At 47.1% G+C, this 18,024-nt stretch overlaps 1 non-coding gene across 1 annotated transcript; it reads right to left on the reverse strand.

The window, feature by feature from the left end:
• Positions 1-7,736: 7,736 nt before the first annotated feature.
• Positions 7,737-7,808, reverse strand: trnaw-cca (transfer RNA tryptophan (anticodon CCA)). Its single transcript has one exon. It is a non-coding gene; the product is annotated as a tRNA-Trp (tRNA).
• Between the last annotated feature and the right edge of the window lie 10,216 nt (positions 7,809-18,024).

Here is an 18,024-nt window from a genome sequence, read left to right on the forward strand (position 1 = left end):
AGGACATTCTTGCTATTGAGGGAGTGCAGCGAAGGTTCACCAGACTGATTCCCGGGAGGGCAGGACTGACATGTAAAGAAAGACTGGATCAACTAGACTTTTCTTCACTGGAATTTAGAAGAATGAGCAGGGATCGCAGAGAAACATATACAGGTCTGATGGGATTGGACAGGTTAGAGGCAGGAAGGATGTTCCCGATGTTGGGGAAGTCCAGAACCAGGGGTCACAGACGAAGGACAAGGGGTAAGCCATTTAGGACCGAGATGAGGAGAAACTTCTTCACTCAGAGAATTCTGAACCTGTGGAATTTTCTACCACAGAAAGTTGTTGAGGCCAATTCGTTAGATATATTCAAAAGGGAGTTAAATGTGACCATTACGGCTAAAGGTATCAAGGTTATGGAGAGAAAGCAGGAAAGGGGTACTGAGGTGAATGATCAGTCATGATCATATTGAATGGTGGTGCAGGCTCGAAGGGCCGAATGGCCTACTCCTGCATCTGTTTTCTTTGTTTTTATGTTTCTTTGTTTCTATGCAAAGCACAGAAAAAAATGGTTGAAGTATCGACTCTGCCTCAGTTAGCATTTCTTTCATTCTGCAAAAGAAGGTGACGGGTTAATTAATGATGCAATCCCGTGAAAGCAACACAAAAGTTGAACAAAAAAACATACGGTGACTGGCAGGTGACCGCTGCTTCTGACACCCGGTGGGAATGGGCGGGGATTTTAAAGCCCCTTGTATTGTGAAACCTTCATGTAGTCAAACATTTCCGATGTGCTGTATCGACCTCGTGGCGTAACGGTAGTGCGTCTGACCCCAGCTCACGTCGAGGTCACTGTTCTTCAGGGTAATTCGGGAATTAATATTTTCTTTGCTGTTTGGCAATAACCAGACCCTTACTCCAAGGTCTGTCTCACTGTTTCCCCGGTGTCAGGCAGAGATACACCTGCTGCCCTCATTTATTTCATGTGACAGGACACAAAAGTTCAACGTAAACCTGTAGTTGGCCACATATTGCCCTAAATATTCAGGATGGCCGAGCGGTCCAAGGTTCAGTGTTTAGGTCGCAGTCTCCTCTGGAGGTGTGGGTTCACCTCACACTTCTGACACTTCCTGTTTTTAATCATTAAGTGAAACTCATTGTTTGACACCACGACCAACGCCTAAAAAGTGGGATTTTGCAGTCCACCTGCTCGCTTAACACTTCCGTCTGACCTGGTGCTGAAAGTGGAGATGTTTCCGCAGTGTAGCGGTTAACACGTTCGCCTCACACGCGAAAGCTCACCAGGCGGGATTATTTTCTGGAACTTTCTCCTGATGCATGCTCAGGGGCGAGTTTGTTCTCCTGTGAAATGTCATAAGATCATAAGCATGTGAGGATTAGGGGCCGGAGTCGGCCATTCGGCCCCTCGAGCCTGGTCCACCATTCAAGAAGATCCTGGCAGTTCCTCGACAGCAAGTTTAAACATCTGAGGCGAAGCTGCAACCAACGACAAAAAGGTGCATTTTGCAGAAGCCCAGCTAAATCAGTCAGTAGATCATGAGATTCTAAATCTCAGGGTCAGAGGTGCGAGCCCACGTTTGGTGATTATTTTTCATCGAATTATATAATCAGAAGTTTACAGCACGGAAGGAGGCCATTTCGGCCCATCGTGACCGTGCCGGCCAGTAACAGGCTCTCCAGCCTAATCCCACTTTCCAGCTCTCGGTCCATAACCCTGCAGGTTACGACACTTCAGGTGCACATCCAAGCACTTTTTAAATGTGGTGAGAGTTTCTGCCTCTCCCACCCTTTCAGGCAGTGAGTTCCAGACCTCCACAACCCTCTGCGTGAAGAAATTTCCCCTCAAATCACCCCTACACTTTCTACCAATGACTCAAATTTTATGCCCCATGGTTGTTGACCCCTCTGCTAAGGGAAATGGGCCCATTCTGTCCACTATATCAAGGCCCCTCATAATTGTATACACTTCAATGATGCCTCCCCTCAGCCCACTTTGTTCCAAGAAAAACAACCCCAGCCTATCCAATCTGTCCTCATAGCTAAGATTCTCCACTCCCGATAACATCCTCGAAATCTCCTCTGTAAGTCTCCAGTGCAATCACAGTCTTCTTCCTGTAAAGTGGTGACGAGAACTGCAGGCAGTACTCCAGCTGTGGCCTAACCAGTGTTTTATATTCAAGCATAATCCACCTGCTCTCTTATTCTAGGCCTCGGCTAATAAAGGCCAGCATTCTGTATGTCTTCTTAACCAGCTAATTAACCTTGCCTGCTACCGTAAGGGATCAGTGGACATGCACTCCCAGGTCGCTTTGTTCCTCTAAAATTCTCAATGTCCTACCATTTAATGTTTAATCTCTTTCTATTGTGTCTGTAAGCACTCAAGTAATGACTCCATGAGGCAAGGTATTGTACTTGAACTGTGGTGACCTGAGTCCATTTATTGCAGCTCCTGAGTGAGGGGACATTATGGTGAGCTCCGTTTTATACCTAGTTACCTGTCGTGTACCGGCTACCACAAGATCTCCACCAGTTGCACCCTCTGGTGGTACAGGCATCGTATATACAGTGTGAAGATACATCCAGTAGTCTTATGTAACTGTACATTGTGTGTACAGGGAGTATACTTATATTAAACAGACACAACATCACTCTCCCCAAAGTCTTGTGCCACTGGCCTTTGCATTGTGTGCTCTGGCCCGAGACTTGAGTGCCCAAAGCCCTTGCACATTGTCGATGCTTTGGCTTGGTTCTCACCCTGTGGACCCGCAAGTCCTTATTGCCACGACATTGGGAAATGTTCAGAAGTGGATGGTTGGAGGTTGCAGTGGGGGTTTAGTGGGTTCTGGGTGTGATCCATGTGTGTCCATGGCTTCATACATCCATTCCCCCCCCCGCACCCTCCCCCCCCATACATAGACCATGTGTGTGGCTCAACACCTGCATGTGCAGACCTGTACAGACAGAAAGAACAAAAAAAACATCGGATTAGTTACATCACTGTTTGGGTTCTACAGTAGTGGAGCAAGTACATTTTACAGGTAAGGTACATACGTGGTATCACAGTCTTGCCCCTGGGTTGTGTAGGTGCAGGTGGGTGAGGACACTAGTTCCAGAGTAACCAGACTGTGTCCAGGTTGTCTGATGGTGGCGCTGTGTCCCCTGCCAGCTGGGTGGGCTCAGATCGCTCACCTGGCTGAGTCTCAGAGCCTTTGCCGTTGCCTAGTGATGGGCAGAGCCACAGGAGCGTGAGGCCTCCCTGTCCTCCTTTGAAGGGTGCGGTGTCTCCCTGCTGCTCTTCAGCGATAGTGGGAGCCTGGTCATCCCAGGTCCCGTTGGGAGGGCAGGAGGGTGATATCCGCTCGCTCCCAGTACTGGCCCTGGTGGCCAGAGAGGTGGAGCCGATCGGGGGCAGGGTACCGGTCGTGGTGCCTTTGCCGTCCGCTGATCACTGGCCCTGCAGCTGGTATGCTCCCTCTGTGTGTGGCCACACTCCCTGGGGTATCACATTGGTCCCGGAGGGGCAGGCTTCATGGTCGCTGGACCTGGGTGCTGACGGGAGGTTGCCCTTGGTTTTGTCGGCATGCTTGTAAATCCCAGCATCGCACGTCATCACTTCGTTTACTCTCACAATACATTGGTTCTGACCGCAATTGCCCGACTTATCATGATTCGTTACATTTACAAACTTGAAATTGTCAGTTACATCTTTTACATTTGTATCACCATCATCGCTGTATAAAGAGTGGAACTGTCCCTTTAATTGTGATGGGTTGCCGGTCTCCTTTAAGAGGGTCTTTCAATCTTTACCCCAATCCTGTTCGCCGTTCGGCATCACGTGTTGCTCCCTTTTGGTCTGGCTGCCGCCATCTTGACTTCAGGCCCTTCATCTCGTGGTCCAGACGCCATCTTCTTTCTCTCCATGAGGTAGACTGCGGTGATCCTTTTCTTCCCAGGCTCTGCCACGGAAGACAGGAAGTTATCTTCTGCGTGAATTTTCTTCTCCGGAGTCCTGCCACTGGAGCCTGGAAGGTGAGGTCTGGTTGTTTGGGCTGGATCATCTCGCCGTTGGGTTGAGCGGTCTGTGTCGTCGCCTCACAGTCGCGTTGGGCGGTTGGTTTTTCAGGTGTTGTGCTAGATCCAACTTCGGGGCCATGGGGGATGTCGATCGCTGGAGGTTGGAGCTATTCCCAGCTCCAAGTGATCTTTTTCATCCATCTTCTTCCTAATAGCTTTGGACCATCCCCAGCAACGATCCACAAATGTAACCTGTGCATCTCGCCGCCATGGGACACCTGGACATCCACGCTGCCAACGACTGGGATGTATCGTTTGTGTAGGTGAGCAGTTTCACTTCGATCGGGATCATTTTAGGTCGTTCGATTGGATTGTCCCAGAGTTTCTCAAAGGCTGCCTGATTCATCAGTGACTGGCTCGCCCCTGTGTCCACCTCCATCGTGACTGGAACATCGTTGACTTCAACTTCCATTTTCACCGGGGAACTCTCGGTGGTGCAGGTTAACACTACGTACACCTCATCGTCGCTGGACTCCGGATGATCAGCCAACTCTTCATCGACTCGGTGAGTATGATTTCTCTTGCATATTCGCTGGAGGTGGCCCTTCATGTTACAGCCTTTGCAAGTATAGTCTTTATAGCGGCACTGGTGGGCCTTGTGATTTCCTCCACAGCGCCAGCATGGGGTTGGCCGGTTGGCCACATGTGGCGGACTCAGGATTGTGGGACTCGGGGTTCTGTTCTCTCTTCCCTGAGAGAGACTGCTAGCAGCAGCCCTGCCTCTAAAAGGCACCTTTCGGTTCACAGTACTTGCCGGGTTAGAGTCCTGGGGGTGAGACATCCACTTGGAATCGCAGGCCGAGATCATGAACGCCTGGCTCACGTTAATTGCCTTCTGCAGGGTGACCGTGGTGTCCGCAGAGAGCAGCCTGTGGAGAAGGCCCTTGTGACCGATTCCAATAACAAAGATGTCCCTTAGTGGTGAGGTGAGGTGATCACTAAAATCACATGCTGCAGCCAATCGTCTCAGGTCTGCAGCATATTTTGCGATTTCTTGGCCTTCGGATCCACTGGTGGGGAGAGAACCGGTGTCTGGCTGTGAGAGGATGCTCTCTTTAGGTTTGAGCTGTTTCTGTATCAGCGTTACGAGCTCAAGATATGTTATTGTCTTCTCTGGGACTAGCAGGTCCCTGACAAGGCCATAGACGGTGGGCCCACAACTACTGAGCAGGATAGCTCTGCACTTATCAGCCAGCGAGGTCGGGTCGTCTCCCCCCATGTCATTTGCAATAAAGAAGTGTTCAAGCCTTTCCACAAAGGCCTTCCAATCTTCCCCATCGGCGAATTGTTCAAACGTGCCAAGGTTAGCCATTGTCACATGGAAATTCGTATTCTCGTCACCAGTTATTGTGTCTGTAAGCACTCTCGTAATGACTCCACGAGGTAAGGTATTGTACTTGAACTGTGGTGACCTTAGTTCACTTATTGCAGCTCCTGAGTGAGGGTACAGTTCTGTGAGCTCCCTTTTATACCTGGTTACCTGTTGTGTACAGGTGACCCCGAGGCCTCCACCAGTTGCACTCTCTGGTGATACAAGCATAGTGCATACAGTGTGAAGATACATCCAGTGGTCTTATGTAACGGTACATTGAGTGTACAGGGTGTATACTTATTTTATACATGCACAACAAAGATCATCGGTTAATTAATGGTGTTTTCCCGTGAAAGCAGGATAAAATTTATCAATTATTTAATTTCTGCATTTGGAAAGACATGGGTTAATCACGGATAGTCAGCATGGGTTTGTTCAGGGAAGGTTTTGTCTGACTAACTTGATAAAATTTTTTGAGGAGGTAACCAAGTGGATCGATGAGGGCAGTGCGTATGATGTAATGTATAAGGATTTTTGCAAAGCTTTCGCCAAGTTCCCACATGGAAGACTGGTCACGAAAGTAAAAGCCCATGGGATCCAGGGCAAAGTGGCAAGTTGGATCCAAAATTGGCTCAGAGGCAGGAAGCACATGGTAATGTTTGATGGGAGTGTTTTGGACTGGAAGGATGGTTCCAGTGGGGTTCCACAGGGCTCAGTGCTTGGTCCCTGACTTTTAGTGGTAACATCAATGATCTAAACTTAAATATAGGAGGTATGATTAAAACGTTTTCAGGTGACACTAATTTAATCCAGAGAAGTGTGAGGCTGTGCATTTGGGGAGGGCAAACAAGGAAAGAAACACACATTAAATGGTCGGATATTGAGAAGTGTGGAAGAACAAAGGGACCTTGAAGAGCATGTCCACAGATCCCTGAGGGTAGCAGGCCAGTTGGATAAGGTGGGTAAGAAGACGCACGGAATGCTTACATTTATTGGCTGAGGCATGGGATAGAAGAGCAGGTTGGTTATGCTTGAAATGTATAAAACACTGGTTCGGCCACAGCTGGAGTATTGCATGTAGTTCTGGTCACCGTATTGCAGTAATTATGTGATTGTACGAGAGGGTACAGAGGAGATTTACGAGGATGTTGCCAGGTGTGGAGAATCTTAGCTGTGAGGACAGATTGGATCGGCTGTGTTTGTTTTCATTGGAACAGAGGAGGCTGAGGGGAGACAACATTGAGATGTATAAAATTATGAGGGGCGTAGATATAGTGGATAGCAGAGGGGTCAAAAATCAGGGGGCATATATTGAATGTAATTGGTAGAAGGTTTAAAGAGGATTTGAAGGTAAAATTCTTCATGCAGAGGTTTGTGGGGGTCAGGAACTCGCTGCCTGAAAGAATGGCGGAGGTAGATACCGCAAGTAAAAAGTATTTGGATGTGCATCTGAAGTGCCGTAACCTGCAGGGTTATGGACCCAGAGCTGGAAAGTGGGATGAAGCTGGATCGCCTCTTGTTGGCCGGGGTGGAAGTGATTGGCCAAAATGGCCTCCTTATGTGCTGCAAACTTCTCTCAATCGATAATTCTATGAAAAATGTAAATGTCCAATGTGGGTGTCGAAACCACGACCCAGATATTAAAAGTCTTATGTTTTACTGACTGAGCTCGCCAGGCTTCTGCCAAACATACCGTTCTCTCACTGATTGCAGACAGGCGCATGTTGGCTCTGCCCCAGATGTTTAAACTTGCTGTCGTGGAACTGCCAGGATCTTCTTGAATGGTGGACCAGGCTCGAGGGGCCGAATAGCCTATTCCGGTCCCTAATTCTTACATGCTTATCATCTTATGAACTTTTCACAGGAGAACAAACTCGCCCCTGAGCATGCATGAGGAGAAAGCTCCAGAAAATATTCCCGTCTGGTGAGCTTTCGCGTGTGAAGCGAACGTGTTAACCGCGACACTGCGGAAACATCTCCACTTTCAGCACCAGGTCAGACGGAAATGTTAAGCGAGCAGGTGAACTGCTGAATCCCAGTTTTAAGAAGTTGGTCGTGGTGTCAAACAATGAGTTTCGCTTAATGATTAAAAATAATAAATGTCAGAAGTTGAATTCAAACCCACACCTCCAGAGAAAACTGCGATCTAATCACAGCACCTTAGACCGCTCGCCGGTGTGTGTGGCCACCTGCAAGTTGATTTGGAAGTTGTGTGTCCTGTCACATGAATTAAATGAGGGCAGCAGGCGTATCTCTGCCTGACACCGGGGAAACAGTGAGACAGACCTTGCAACAAGGGTCTGGTTATTGCCAAACAGCAAAGAAAATATTAATTCTGAAAGAACAGTGACCCCGACGTGATTTGAACACGCAACCTTCTGATCTGGAGTCAGACACGCTACCGTTGCGCCACGAGGCCTACACAATGTGTTTGAGATGTTCCTCTATATGAAGCTTTCACAATACAAGGGGCTTTAAATTCCCCGCCCATTCCCAGCAGGTGTCAGAAGCAACGCTCACCTGCCAGTCACCGTATGTTTTTTTCTTAAACTTTTGTGTTGCTTTTATGGAAAAGCATCATTAATAAACCCGTCACCTTCTTTTGCACAATGAAAGAAATGCTAACTGAGGGACAGTCGATACTTCAAACATTTGTCCTGTGCTTTGCGGAGCGGGCAGGGAAGTGGACCTGAGTCCATGATCGCATCTATCATGATCGTATTAAATGGTGGAGCAGGCTCGAGGGGCGTATGACCGACTCCTGCTCCTATTTCTTTTGTTCTTATGTTCTTCAGCATGTTGACCCATTTCACACACTGTATTGCCGATGTCACCAGGAATCTGGGGCAACTTTTGTCAAATTTAACAGCACCAGTTATTCATTCCGTGCAGAGAAAGTAGAATCAGTCGTGAAGATAAAATCCCATGGTGATCATTTTCAGATTCAACGCAGTAGGATTTCAAATAAAGTGAAAGAATTTTACAGTGAAAAGATTTGGAAGTTTTACTTGTATTTGTGTCTTTAATTAAACTTTGTGACGTCTGACTCCCGTTCATGCCTCTGCTGAATAAGAAAGGAGGGTTTGACGTTGACCAGACTGCACTGCCCCTGATATTTGTGAGATCATCCTTTATATTCAGTGGTTTCTCGCCCTTTGATGGGCTGCAGTGTGGCGGATATCACGTTGGCCTCACACGCGAAAGTTCCTGGTGGATCCGTTTTCTCTCACTGAAAGTTATCTATTTATTGGTTAAATAAAGAGCAATTCAGGAATAAGGGAGCCTTTCGACCAGGAGAATAAATAGCTAATAAAAACAGCAAATGCTGGAAATCTCAGCAGGTCAGGCAGCATTTTCCAGGAGACTAAACTCTCCTCCGATTGTTCCCTTATAGCAAGTTAAACATAATGTTTCTACCCAGAATCAAACCGGGTACTTTTCACGTATAAAGCAAATGTGATAACCACTGCACTACAGAAACCTCTGGCACAGCAGCCCCAACAGAGGGGAGCTGACCAGTGAGCTCCCTCTGTGCTGATCGGGAATGTGTTGGCTCACCTGAAACAACTTCTGTCCCACACTGAAAGCTCTCAATCCTTCTCCTCCGCTGCCCTTTACAGAAATGTCACGGATCACCCAGCCACCGTGTTCACTTCCACATCCTCACAGTGGGGCCACAGAGGCTCCTACCGTCTCCCCGCGATCAGTGAACTCACCCAGTTTGTAAAATTAAACCCCGAACACGTGCCCAGCAAAGGGCAGGAGAAGCCAGATAGTCTGTATGCTCGATCTATCACAGAAAGTATTGGTATTCATGGTGATTACAGCAATTATTAATTGTCTCACACACCTCAATTATTTTTATGCGATGAATTGATCGAGAATTGAAACCAGTTTAGTGCGCCGGATCTTAATCCCTCGACCACCAGGGAACGGTTATGATACATGTAGATATATTTATATATATTTATATATGAACCTGAATATCAACGGCTCGCTACCTAGACCTCATGGTGCAACGGTAGTGCATCTAACTTTGAGTGAGAGAAATTGTTCCACAGTGATAACCATTTCATCTTTTGTTCCCTTTTAAACACTAGAAACTGAGACAGGGGGAATAAATAGAGAAATAAAAGCACAGGGATAAAGACAAGAGGAAGAGAGAAGGGGAAAGATACTGTCCCCACCCAGAACTAATGCAGAAACCCCTCTGCTGCGCTCGGGGTGGCCACCCACAGCCTGGATACACTAACGGGAGAACACCAGCGGCAGGTCGGGGCCATAAAAGGAACGGCGAGCGGCCCTGGGAGCAGCTTGGAGGTCCCGGGAGACTACTCCAGGGAGCAGCGCGAGCTGGTGCAGGAGGGCGGCGGCAGCGAAGTGTGACGTCATCAAGGTCCAGGTCGGTGATTGGAGCGTGGGCAGATACAGCAGGAGCGGCGAGATCGGGGCGAAGGAGCGGTGAGAGACTGTAGAGGGATGTGATCGGTGCCCAGCAGAGGCATGAGTTCGGGGCCAGGGGCCCAGAATTAGCACGGGCCAGCCCACTCTGCGATATGTGTGTGCACCAGGTCCGCGCAGCAGAGCTGGTTGCCTGTCGTCTTGGTTAACCCTTGCCACTGGACCAAGACCTCGCTCTGTCAAGCCCGTGTGATGGCTGGGGTACAACGGCCACCACACGTTAAAAAAATCCACGCACAGGCATCTTCCACCCTTCGGGATGTCGTTCGGATCCTTCATTGAAACACCTGTGAAATCATCCTTTTTCAGCGTGGAAGCAAGTCATCCTCGTTTCGAGGGACCGCCTATGATGATGATGATGATGGATACATTAACGTCCCAACAGCTCATTGACTGCAAGATTGGGACCGTGCGGCGCTTCAGAAGACATGTCGAAAAGGCCAAGTCACTAACTTCGTTTCATGTGCTCCTCCGATCAAGAACAGCAACACACATTAAAAATGCTTCAATTATAGTTACATCTTATCTCCACATTTGCTAAGCAGGTGGTGTATTGGTCTAGGGGTATGATTCTTGCTTCGTTGGTTGTTACTTGAAATTTGCAGAAAGATCCTGGTTTCAAATCCCAGACCAGCCGTGAGATTGCATTGAAATTTTGCAAAGAAGGACTTGTATTTCTGCAGCGTCTGTCAGGAACTCATGATGCCCCAAAGCGCTTCACAGCCGTTGAGTTGCCTTTGAAATGTTGTCATGTGAAGAAAGATGTGCCCAAATCACCTCAACTCTTTGCAAACGAGTTCATAGAATCAAAGAAGTTTACAGCACGGAAGGAGGCCATTTCGGTCCATCGTGTCCGCGCCGGCCAACTCGAGGCTCTCCAGCCTCATCCCACTTTCCAGCTCGAGGTCCATAACCCTACAGGTTACGGCACTTCAGGTGCACATCCAAGCACTTTTTAAATGTGGTGAGGGTTTCTGCCTCTACCACCCTTTCAGGCAGTGAGTTCCAGACCCCCACTTTCCTCTGCATGAAGACATTTCCCCTCTAAACTTTCGGCCAATTACTTTAAATTTATGCCTCCTTGTTTCCCTCTGCTAAGGGAAATAGGTCCTTTCTATCCACTATATCTCGGAACCTCATCATTTTATACACCTCAATGAGGTCTCCCCTCAAACTCTGTTCCATGGAAAACAAACACAGCCTATTTAATCTGTCCTCATGGCTAAGATTCTCCACTCCCAGCAACATCCTTGTAAATCTCCTCTGCACCATCTTCAGTGCAATCATGTCCTTCCTGTAATATGGCGACCAGAACTGCAAGCAGTACTCCAGCTGTGACCTAACCTGCTCCACCGACCCCATCTCTTGTATTCTATGCCTCGGCTACTAAAGGCAATCATTCCATATTCCTTCTCAACGACCTTAGCTACCTGGCCTGCTACTTTCAGTGATCTGTGGACATGCACTCGCTGGATTCTGGGGAGGACCCAGCAGATTGGAAAACTGCAAATGTAATGCCCCTATTTAGAAAAGGAGGCAGACAAAAAGCAGGAAACTATAGACCAGTTCGCCTAACATCTGTGGTTGGGAAAATGTTGGAATCCATTATTAAAGAAGCAGTAGCAGGATATAGAAACATCGAAAAATAGAAAATAGGTGCAGGAGTAGGCCATTCGGCACTTCGAGCCTGCACCAACCTTCAATAAGATCATGGATGATCATTCAGCTCAGTACCCCTTTCCTGCTTTCTCTCCATACCCCTTGATCCCTTTAGCTATCAGAGCCACGTCACCCTCTTGAACATATCTAACATCTGGCATCAACAACTCTGCGCCAGAGAATTCCACAGGTTAACAACTCTCTGAGCGAAGAAGTTTCTCCTCATCTCAGTCCTAAATGGCTTACCCCTTATCCCATATACTCCGACCCCTGGTTCTGGTCTTCCCCAACATCAGGACCTGTCCAGTCCCGTCAGAATTTTATATGTTTCTATGAGATCCCCTCTCAGTCTTCCAAACTCCAGTGATCTCTCGATCCCTTGATTCCCCGAGACTCGAAAAATCTATCTAACGCAGCCTTGAATATATTCAGAGACTCAGCATTCACAAGCATGTAGGGCAGAAAATTCCAAAGATTCATATCCCTCTGAGTGAAGAAATTCCTCCTCATCTCTGTCTTAAATGGCCGACCCCTTAACCTGAGACTGTGGCCCCTGGTTCGAGACACTCCAGCCCGGGGGAAACAACCTCTCAGCATCTACCTTGTCAATCCCCTTCAGAATATTGTGTGTTTCAATGAGATCACTTCTCATTCTTCTAAACTCTGGAGAGTATCGGCCCATTCTACACAATCTCTCAACTTAAGACAGTCCTCTCATCCCAGGAATCAATCTGGTGAACCTCTGTTGTACCACCTCCCAGGCAATTATTTCATTCCTCAAATAAGGAGACCAAAACTGTGCACAGTACTCCAGGTGTGGTCTCACCAGGGCCCTGTACAATTGTAGCAAGACTTCCTTACTCTTGTACTGTGGGCTATATATTAGGTACTATGGGCCGAGTGCCCTGTTTTTTGGCTGTTTCGATGGTTGTATAAAAAGTTATTAAAATTGACAGTTGCTCGGGAAATATATTTGTATTTCCTGCAGTGTACTCCTTACGCTTCAAGGGCTAGATTTTCCCCAAGCAGTTTTGTCGGCGCACTGACCTCAAGCGCATCGACTTTGCGCGCTGGAAATGGCTCGCGGAAAAACTCGCCCCATCCTGGCCGCTGTGTACAGTCCCCGGAGTCCTGGCGTGGCGTCGATGGTGAAGTGGGGGGCGGAGCCAAATGCCTGCGCTGAAAACACTGCTGACACCTTCGCACATGGGCAGTAGGGAGAGAAAACTTGGCACTCTGCCATTTTTAAACAGTGTCAAACCCGATGAAAAGCACAGCAGCTTCTCAGCTTCTCCGGTCGCTCGGCGGGCTCTCCCCCTGTCCCTCCCCGATAAAACGCACAGCTCCAGCAGCTGCAACTTCTCCGGTCCACAAGCTCACACTTCTCCGGTGTGTAGAGGCAGTATTTCCCCTTCTCTCTTCCTCTTGTCTATATCCCTCGGGCTTTGTTTTCTGGATTTATTCCCCCGGCCTCATTTTATGTGTTTAAAAGGGAACAAAAGATGAAGTGTGTGACACTCAGGAACAATTTCTCTCACTCAAATATATCTATTTAGTGAAGTGAAATAAAGAGCAATTGAAGAATAAGGGAGAAGCCACTGTCACCCTTTTGACAGGAGAATAAACTCGCCCATGGCTGTTCATCCACAGAAAGTTTAAACATAATCTTCCTGCACGGGATCCTTCCGCGCGGAAAGCAAACGTGATAACGGCTCCACTGCGGAAACCGCTCTGACCAGAAGTACAGCAGAGTGCAGCTGACCAGTGAATGCCTTCTGTGCTGATCGGGAATGTGTTGGCTCACCTTAAACAACTTTTGTCCCTCACTGACAGCTGTCAATCCTTCTCCTCCGCTGCCCTTTACACAAACATGTCACTGATCCCCACCCACCACCCCACATCCCCATCGTGTTATCTTCCATGTTAGCACAGTGGGGCCGCGGAGACACCTACTCTCTCCCCACGGTTAGTGAACTCAGTCAGTCTGTAAAATTAAAGGGGAACAAGTGTCCCGCAAAGGGCAGGGGAAGGGAGAGAGTCTGTAACCTGGGTTTAATTGTTTGTCAAAGGCTACCCGTCCTGTTGTGTATTTCCAGCAGTTTCCTACTTTCACAGGTGGAGATACCGGGGCTGGACAATGTTCCTTAAATACAATGAGGTCGGGATAAAAGTTCCTCACATACTCAGGGCAAATTAAATGATTGAAGTTCTACAATGGATTAATTAATGATGTTTAAATCATTGAATCTTCTTTTCCACATGAGATGCATGTAACTCTTTCTTCTAAGGTTTTAATTTTGATGGAAGTGCAATTTCCCTGACCGGAAATCGACCCAGGGCCGCGGTGATGAGAGCGCGGAATCCTAATCACTGGACCACCAGGGAACGCTGCATTGCTGCATCGCTGCATCGTAATGCTTGGTGTCATTATTGTCCTTTTCAATCCACTTGTTTCACAACGAAACACTTCGTAACCGTGATCTGAATTTAACGCCACGTCATTCTTTGAAATCACCTTTAAATGATTGGGTAAAACCACTCCTTGTACCAGCGAAAAACAGCTTCGATTCCAGGTCAGGGCGGTAACTTCTGTAACAGCTTTTTTCAATTCAAAACCTTATAAAATTGAAGACATGCAGCTAATAAGAAAAAATAAGAATTAATTAAATCACAGTTAAATAACCGATAACCTTTTTCAGGATGAAATAAATATTAATATAGCTACTGAGGGACAGTAGTATCTTTAATCATTCATTTTCTCTTTACATGTGATGAATTTTTATCCCGATCTCATTTACATGCTGTATGAGAAATTGTAAGTGTTTATGACTCAGTTGTAAAACCATTGATTGTGTGTGTGTCTATTCTTGATAGGAGGAGCACTTGAGACCGAAGTTCCAGTTCGATATATGCATCAATAGAATCAATTTTCACCAGTTCCTTTAAACCCAATAACATAATTTATTTTGATTGGACTGGATGGAGGAACATGATCCATGTAAAACATTGTTATCGTCTTACTTGTGCTGAATGCTCATAAAAGTATTGGAGTGGGAACTCACTGGATAACAGCAAAGCTTGCAATGTTTGCGGAATATATTCGTGCAGCCAAAATGCACAATGACAACCCGGAACTGTGCGGCACCGAATCCTCGGGGAAAAACATTAAAAGGCTTCGCCCGGAGATGGGTTTGGATTACCCACCTTTCAGTTACCAGCCGAATGCGCTAAACCATTGCGCCACAGATACACACTGCAAGACATGCAAAACCAGGGTGTCAGTCAGTTAAAGCTTCAGATTACTCCGACCGGGATCGAACTTATCCACTCTCAGTTGTACTTTTCCCAAGTAAATGGTGGGACATTCATTGTGGATGTGTGGAAGTAGTCTGGTCCCGCACACTGCAGACACTTCCATGTCACCACCAACAAGCTCTCCCACAACCGGTGTGATCTACCTTCCAGCCTTCCGGTGCATGTCTGTGACGAAGTATGGTTCAAAAGTTTTGGAATAGTTGGTTCCATGGTGCAATGGTGAGCCCTCTTGATTTTAAATCTAGCGATCTGAGTTTAAATCTCGGTGAAACATAAATTCTTGTTGTCCCAGCTGCTGAAAATTTGGGACAAACAAGTGAAAGACACCTGGTGCTGGTGGGCAGTTTTGTTGCCTTTTTAATTGATGCTTGATCTACAAGTCTAGTTGTCAAATTGTGTGCTCAACCGTCAGTTATCTGCTGCAAATCACCGGAGGACAAATCACTTTGTTGTCTAATGCTGCCTTTGTCTGCACAATGTGTGCTGAGATTATCTGTGCAATATGCATTCCGCAGGATGAATAAAAGCAATGCTTTTTGAAATGCAGGCACTGCATGTTTTGCACTCGATAAAACGTTGCATTTTCTTTTCATTAATTTTACATTAATGCATTGCAATGCCAATGCACTTTTTACGTGGCAAGATCGATAATTAGCAGAGCGTAATGAAGACATCGCAAAGTTTCTGTTTAAAGAATGGACTCAGTCGAGAATATTTTGTGGATTTTATTTTTCTGAGACTATTTTCCCTGTGCTGGGGTCACCCTGCGCAGATATGTGAAAAATCTGGTTTTGTTAAAACTCCAGAGACCGCTGGCATTTCGCTCGGACAAAAGAGCTGTCAGTCATCCATTGACAAAAGAGCTGTCGGCCAGGAAGGGGGGCCACTGACAAAGCCACTCTAATTTGTAAAAGCACTTCTCACCTCCATCTCAGAAGGAGACACAGAACAATGAACCCACCAGCCTGGCCAGCCAAGGAGGAGCTGGGTTTTTCCCAACAAAAAGGCTCAGAGAGATGCCCAGACTAAGGGCCATCAGCCCAATGCATGGGTGGGATGGCCCATCACTGACTAAGTACCCGTGCTTAGAAACAAAGGGGTTTTAAAGATTGGCGGGATAGATAGGGGTAGCAAGACTCCCAGAAAGACAGGGTCCTTTCCACTTTATTTTTAGCTTGGAGCTTGGTGTGAAGCTTGGAGCTTGCAGCTTGCAGCTTGTGTCTAGAGAGAGCCCCCTCTCGCTCTTGCTCTCGCTCTACCGATCGATGTACCAGAGGAAGGGGCCGCAGTACTGCAGAAGAAGCCACCGAGACTGAAGACCAGGCAGTGACTTCCCACAGCTGAGCTGAGCAAGGAAACGGGCTGCGTGTGGTGGTGAACATGGCCGCGAGTGTCCCAAGCCATTAACCAGATATCCCAGGCCAGCTGGGTAAGGGCTCAGGGTTTTCTCAGAAGTGAAGCTTTCCAGGGCTATTCTGGGGAGGGTAATTCATTGGTAGGGGTGGGGTTAGAATCCACCAGGGAATTACTGCGTGTTACTAGGTTCATTTCTGTACTGTATGTAAGTTGTTTGTAACCGGGATTTTATTCTCCACAGAGACAGTGATTTCGTTTAGCAGTGCATGTTTTAGACAGTGTATGTTAGACCAAATAAATATACTACGATTTATCACTGAAGCATCCCTTTCCGTGACTCATTTACTTTACACTCTGAATAATAATTCTCGGATCTAGAACTTTCGTAAGGTGGGGGCGATTCAAACCGTCCGTCTGGCAATTGGGCGAGGATCACAAACACTTACAATATTTACGAAAGGATATACTTGCTTTGGAGGCAGTTCAGAGAAGGTTCACTGGGTTGACTCCGGAGATGAGGGGGTTGACTTATGAGAAAAGGTTGAGTAGGTGGGGCCTCTACTCATTGGAATTCAGAAGAATGAGAGGTGATCTTATCGAAACGTATAAGGTAATGAGGGAGCTTGAAAAGGTGGATGCAGAGAGGATGGTTCCACTGATAGGGGAGACCAGAACTAGGGGGCATAATCTCAGAATAAGGGGCCGCCCATTTAAATCTGTGATGAGGAGGAATTTCTTCTCTCAGAGGGTTGTAAATCTGTTGACCTCACTGCATCAGAGAGCTGAGAAAGCCACGACATTTAATACATTTAAGACAGAGATAGCTTCTTAACTGATAAGGGAATAAGGCTTATGTGGAACGGGCAGGGATGTGGACTTGAGTCCATGATCGGATCAGCCATGATCATATTAAATGGTGGAGCAGGCTCGAGGGGCCATATGGCCTACTCCTGCTCCTAGTTCTTAAGTTCTTATGTTCTGAATAGCGACACACAAAAAAATGCTTTGATCATGGTTACACCTGATCTTCACGTTTGTCAAACAGTTGGCTCGTTGGTCTCGGGCTGTGATTCTCTCTTCGGAGTTGTTCATTGAAATTTACGAGGTGTCCCAGAGGAGCCCTGATATTGCTCGCATATTTTGAAATTGCATCGAACTTTTGCAAAGTAGGACTTGCATATCTGCAGCGCCTTTCAGGAACTCATGACGCCCCAAAGCGCTTTACAGCCATTGAGTTATATTTGAAGTGTTGTAGTTTGGGGAAAGATGTGCCCAGATCACCAAACATGTACCTCAACTCTTTGCAAAGAGTTTGGTGCAAATGATCAGGCGTCTCAGGGACTTGGACTTTCTTTGAATAAGTTCTGCTTGTACCTGCATTCAAGCTTGAAACAGCAACTGGCCTTCGATCTCACGGGACGTTTGGGGTTGATGTGCGTTGCTTTCAATCTTTGAAATTTCACCAAGCAAAGAAACGGTGAATCCAACTGTCCCTGTAAGCATTTAGTTCCCGTTTAATCACAGGAATATCCGCAGTCAGGAGCTGAAAAGGAATTCAAACCTAATACCGGCTTCGGGACAATCAGAATACTTCGTCACAGACAAGGCACCGGAAGGCTGGAAGGTAGATCACACCGGTTGCGGGAGAGCTGGTTGGTGGTGACATGGAAGTGTCTGCAGTGTGCGGGACCAGACTGCTTCCACGCATCCACAATGAATGTCCCTCCATTTATTTGGGAAAAGTACAACTGAGAGTGGACAAGTTCCATCCCGGTCGGAGCAATCTGAAGCTTTAACTGACTGACACCCTGGTTTTGGATGTCTTGCACCTTATACTTCCATCA

This window comes from Pristiophorus japonicus, unplaced genomic scaffold, assembly GCF_044704955.1.
Source record: "Pristiophorus japonicus isolate sPriJap1 unplaced genomic scaffold, sPriJap1.hap1 HAP1_SCAFFOLD_147, whole genome shotgun sequence".
NCBI classification, from domain to species: domain Eukaryota; kingdom Metazoa; phylum Chordata; class Chondrichthyes; family Pristiophoridae; genus Pristiophorus; species Pristiophorus japonicus.